The following is a 6,334-nucleotide window of genomic DNA, read 5'->3' on the forward strand; positions in this document are numbered from 1 at the left end:
GATGTATTTAATGAACTGTACTCGTTTAGATATAACTTTTGTTGTGGAGGTATTAAGCAGGTTCACTAGTAATTCTAGTAGAGACCATTGGACAACATTCCTGAGAGTGCTCAAATATTTGAGAGGAACCATAGACATGGGCTTACATTTTAGTGGAAACACAAATGTGTTAAAAGGGTACAGTGATGCGAACTGGATCTCAAAATCTGATGAATCTAAGTCCACTAGTGGTTATATTTTTACGCTAGGTAGAGGAGTTGTCTCTTGAAAATCATCCAAGCAGACATGTATGGCTAAATCTACTATGGAATTAGAGTTCATTGCATTAGAGTTAGCAATAATTGAGATTGAATGGCTGAGAAACCTATTGATATGTATTCCTTTATGGGAAAAATCAATGCCATCGGTATTTATTCACTGTGATAGTCAAGCTGCTATAGCCAAAACTAAAATCATATATATAATTGTAAGAGTAGACACATTTGTCTTAGACATAATATAGTCAAGCAATTATTAACGGATGTAATGATTGTTATTGACTTTGTGAGGTTAGAAGTAATTTAGCAGATCCATTAACAAAATCATTAACTAAAGGGTTAGTGAGTAAATCATCGAGGGGAATAAGACTAATGCCTTTGAAAATAATTAGGCTGTGATGGAAACCCAATCTATATGACTGGAGATCCCAAGAATAGATTCAATGGGTAGTAGCAAGTCACTGAACTAATTGATGAAGCACTAGTGAAAAAGAGTTAACAAACTCTTTATCCCTTTCCTATGGTGTTAAGTAGTACTTATCTATAACGAGTTAAGGGTGAACAAAAGTTCTTAATATAGTCCATAACCTTATTGGGAGGTGTGTAATAGTCATAGAACACACTTGATGGACATACTAATATGAATGTGGAAGTGTGAATGCTTCATATGAATACTATAGGCAATTATTCTAAAGCATTCATGAAAGACCAAGATTTGACACATGCCCAAAAAGTGTCAAATCGTAAGAACTCGAACAGTTCTAGAAAACAAGATATGTATGATATGATAGTTAACTTACACTAAAAGGGAAAGGGTTAAGTAACCTACTTACACCAAGTCCCTGTGAGTTCTGCTTATCTATACTAAGTATTGATTAAGTCCAAAAGACATCGATATTAGGTATTCGATATTTCACCTTATACAAGCAGCAATTCCTTCTCTTCTTACTATGAGTTTATGGGGATTATTGTAAAATTCATAGTTTTATTTCATGTCATAGTTTTTTATTTCATATAATTTTGAAGATAAGATTTGAACTCAAGATCTCTTGAGTGTTACTTGTAAAAAGTAGAATTTTCTTCTTTTGGTGAAACATAAACTAAAAGAACTTTTTTCTTTTTCCTTTTTTGTATAAGTTGAAGGTCAAAGATTCTCTTTGCTTTATTAGTTATGAGAGTTGTAAAGACAACTCTTCAATTATTTAATCCCACATCGGATAAATACAATAATATTTTTCAACTTATTAATGATTCCTCTCTCACTATTGCTTGAGTGTGAGAGAGTAAGAAACCGGGCCTCGCACGCACATAGGGGCGTAAGGCATCGTGGGACTGCAGCCCATTATGTTTGGGGACAACCCGTCGAAAAATCTTAGTACACATGCAGGGGGTGCAAATCTCAAAATTTAAGCCTCACGTGGGTGAGTATGAAAGGCCCACTTTTGTGAGTTAATGTGTTGACCATTTGGGTCTGTTGTGAACCGTTGGACCTACTACTTATAAAAATGTATCGTCTCCTATTGTTTGACATCCACAAAACTTTTTTATCTCTCTTCTTCTCTCATATTCTCTCCAACTGCATTGAGGATTCATTCCTAAAGGGGCAAAATTGGTTTTAACTTCTAAGGACAACGGCTTCTTCGTGTCTCAGTCACCGATAGGTTCTTCAAATTTCTTCGAGTTCTCTACATTATACTATTGCTTATAATTTATTGTTTCAACAAATCAAAATCGGAATTTCCAATAGATTTTTCTTCTTTTCTTTTCTTCGAAAGAAAAATTGAGTCGATTCATGGTTTGTGACATTTTAAGTAATTATCTTCAAGTCGGTGTCATGATATTAAGTTTTTCTTTGATTGGATAGGAAAATTTTATAAAAGTTTTATTCCAAGTCTCTTCTAATTCTTATGAATGATTGGGGTCAAAAAAAGAGTCAACTTAATTCCTAATAAAATTAAGTCAACTCATTAATCTTCTAGGGTTTAGTTCAATTTTCTTGTCTATATAAAATCATTGTGTTAACTCATTAATTGCGTACTCTAAAAAAAAAAATCGGTCTGTTTTTTAAAAGGTAGCATCGAGTCCACTTGAGATTTTTTGTGTCCCTAGGCTTTGAAATTATTTTTATTAATTTGACTCATTCGGCATAAAATGGTAAGGATGATTGACCCTACCTTGACTTTGATCTTAGTCTCTTTTAGTTGACTTTAAGATTACCTTGACCTTTGATTGATTTTAGTTTCTACCCATCGACCGTAGGATAGTTTTGGATTGTAGTGATTTTAATCTCCACGTATTGATTTTAATCTTCTCGATCGGGTGAGTTCATTGCTTAACACCATCCGAAACCCATAACTCGACCCCTTGCCCATATTTTTTACCCGTGGATTGATTCGGGTCTATTTGGAGTTATTTTCGGATCCTAAACCTAAACTAGGTGGTGATTCTCTTATCTTAGAAAATCCCCGAATTTATCCAATACTTGTTATTTCTCACCGTGAAAAGTGTCTGAGGCATTTTCAATCCTACTCTGAGAAACTAGCTCCCCTAGATAAAATATGGAATTTCATAAGTCGCTCAATCGTGCATGAAATTTTTAAACAATTTTACTCTCCTTCATCCTAATGTTTTGAAATTGAGTTCTAAAGAGTAGGGGTTTGTACATTTTCACTATGTTAATGCCCTCATATGTAGCTTCTAGAAGTTTTTTAAACTTGATTGGCTGACACACACATACATATCCTTTAATATTTGTCTTCTAAGATGACATTAGTTATGACATGAAATGCTTTAAAGTTATTACAACTGTCAATTTTATCTTAATCAGTCCACCTCGGTCTTGGGATTGAAGTAGTGACACCATCAACCTCTATGATGTCAATGGGAGGTTCCCAACCTTTCTCGATTACAATCCACACATCCCAGCTTAGGGAATTGATGTATGTTACTATTTTTTTCCAAACAGCATATTTGAAGCCATCAAATATTGGTGGATGAGCCGAGGCCCATTTGTCGGGCTAAGGCATTGATCAAAGAGATTTGGATCAACTTAGGTTGTTAGACTTTTCTAGAGTAACCCACTCTGATACCAATTGAATTTACGGGCTTTGTACTGTGTCTAATCCCAGAGGTGTGAAGGGGGGAGGTGAATAGGATAATAAAATTTTCATTTTAAATCTCCTAGGTTCTTTAGGTAAGTCCAATGACAAGATCAAGGCACCTAGATCTATTCACCAATAAGTTAAGCAAATCAAGGTCCTTAGATTATGTTAAAGAGAATAGAACACTTAAATAGACATAAATTAAACTTATGGCCTTTAACAGCATTTAAGTATTTTCATAGCAAGAAAAAACATAAACATAAATCTGAAATGGTGACGCACAATATATAGTGGTTCGGAAATTTGCCTACATCTACTACCAAGTATCCTTCTTAGGGTCTTGGGCTTCATTAACAAAAGAGGTTTCTGATTCACTTCAAAAGCTTATAAAACAGATTTTTCCATAGGCTAAATCTAAACTTATGATTTGAGAAAGATGTTTTCTTCTTCTTCAAACTTGTGGATTTGTACTTAGAGAATCCACAACCTTGTTCTCTTGGATAGAGTCCTCAAATCTAACTATTGGAGTGGGATTAGAGGATATGGGTGCAATTGTGGCTCACTGTTTTAGGGAGGAGAAGGATTTGGGTCTGATGGAAACTTGAAAAGACTCACTTTCTGACTCAACTCCATCCCTGTTCAAGAAGGGTCTGAATTGCTCACAGACTTGCTTTTATAAAGTCTTGAGTTCAAAACTATAAACAATTGCACACACAAGACCAATGTCATTCGCTACAAAGAGCTGCATCCATGGACAAAATCCGTGAATTCTACCACACGTGTGTATCTAAAAAGGTTCAGAAATCCCATTTAAGGCGTAAGAATAGAAATAGAAATCCCAAACTCTAGTGCCAATATAATAAGGAAAAATTAGATTTTTACAGCACTATCAATTCCAATCCTCTTACGGGGATGCAAAATTCAGATTTTTACATAACCATAAATTTTGTATAAGTTTGGGCTTTAGTTGGGATTGCTTATCAAATTATACCTGGTTGATAATTGCACGTTTTTTTTATTCATTTGCAGAAATTGATTCTACCATCGTAGAGAAGAAGGCAGAGCTTTACGCTGAGTGTGCATTGTACATAGATGGCGCCCCTTTTGGGATTTCGACACGAACAAGGTTTTCGTTAATTTGTAGTTTTTTAATCTGAACACGATAAGAGATGGTCTGACGTCTATGAGAGCTTTGAGGGAATTGCTTCTGTATGGTTGCAAAATGGTCAAGCACCTGCCCTCTCTGGGGAAATTGTTCCTTTTAAAACATCTCTACGTATTCCAAGCATACAAAGTCAGGAACCTAAGCTATGATTTCCGTGGCATAGTTGATGGTAGAAACATCGGCTTTGGATACAATTGCAAATTTTAATTTTTGTATTGTTGTAGATACCAACATTTTTTTTTTACTGAAAAATTGAGACCTAAATATATATATATATATATATATATATATATATATATATATATATATATATATATATATATATATATATATATGGGTCCCTATCCGTGGCCAACAGTTTGGCAAACATTTTGGCAAACACTTTTTCAAAACATGGGTTAGAGGTCTTGGAATGGGCTGATTTTTGGTGAGGATGATCTCTACGGTGAGGAGATCATCCTCACCAAAAATCAGCTCATTCCAAAACTTCTAGCCCCATTTTACAAGTTGAAAAATCGTGAACCGTCCATTTTTTGTAAACCATTTTTGATGAGGTTAGAAGTTTTGGAATGGGCTGATTTTTGGTGATGATGATCTCCTCACCATAGAGATCATCCTCACCAAAAATCAGCCCATTCCAAGACCTCTAACCCATGTTTTGAAAAATGTGTTTGCCAAAATGTTTGCCAAACTGTTGGCCATTGAACGCTACTCTATATATATTATTTACACATTTTAAAATATATTATTAATACTATTAATGGCAGTTAAATTAATCACCTCTAATACATTATTGAGTCGTGCTGTGGGGTGACAGGATTTACTGTAATTCTCACAAGTCTGACGTGGACATGTACACATAACAGTAGATGATTTTAACTCATATCACGAGGAAACACATCCATGGTTATGTGCACATCCCACGTCAAACGTGAGAATCGCAGTAAATACTTTTTGCCATTTCAGCATTTTCCCACATTATTTAGTGGCGGTTTACAATAAAAACCAATTATAAGAGACCATCCATTAGATTTTAGAACCTTTTAGACATTTGCTGCTCACTACTTTGAAAGGGCACCCAATTTTCATCATAATACTTAGAACCGTCATTCAAATCCCCACTCAAATCAGATATTGTAGGTTCGAGATGAATGGCTTTTTAGAAGGATTCAATGTAATAATATCTAATTGGTTATCAGATCGAATTTGGATCCAAGATTCAGTAAGGATCTAATGATACACAAACTTGGCACAATTGTTTAAGATCCACTGGGACATATTATTATACGTTTGCACATGTATATAGATTTCATCCTCCTGTCTTAAAAAAAAATATAAATAAATAAAAAATCACAGGTTGCATTAGGATCAAAATTGAGATCTGATGAGGACTTAAAACCAACCAACATGTTTTAGTGAAAGGGTCGGGTTCGTGACACTAGAATCAAAAAGACCTGATCTAAGTTCTAGACCAAATCCAAATCTGGTTCATTAATTACCGGATCTGATGAGTTCAATTCCTTCCACCAACATTGAATCCTTTTTCATCATATTACAATACAATTCCACCATGTCAGAAAATCATCTTCTCTTTCGCTTCTCATTTCTCCTCAGTTAAAACCCCCACCTAACTACCATTAGCAATAGCAAGAAAGTATGATGGAAGACGAAAAATGATAGAAAACAACTTAGGTGATGCCATTTCTTCAAATTTTGATTCTCACAATGATTTTTTGAAAGGATGACACCAAACGGGAACTTATATTTCACATTTTAAATCATTGAAGACATTTCAAATTTAATTCCATCAT

Source organism: Akebia trifoliata, chromosome 4, assembly GCF_017979445.1.
Source record: "Akebia trifoliata isolate Shusen 1 chromosome 4, ASM1797944v1, whole genome shotgun sequence".
Lineage (NCBI taxonomy): Eukaryota > Viridiplantae > Streptophyta > Magnoliopsida > Ranunculales > Lardizabalaceae > Akebia > Akebia trifoliata.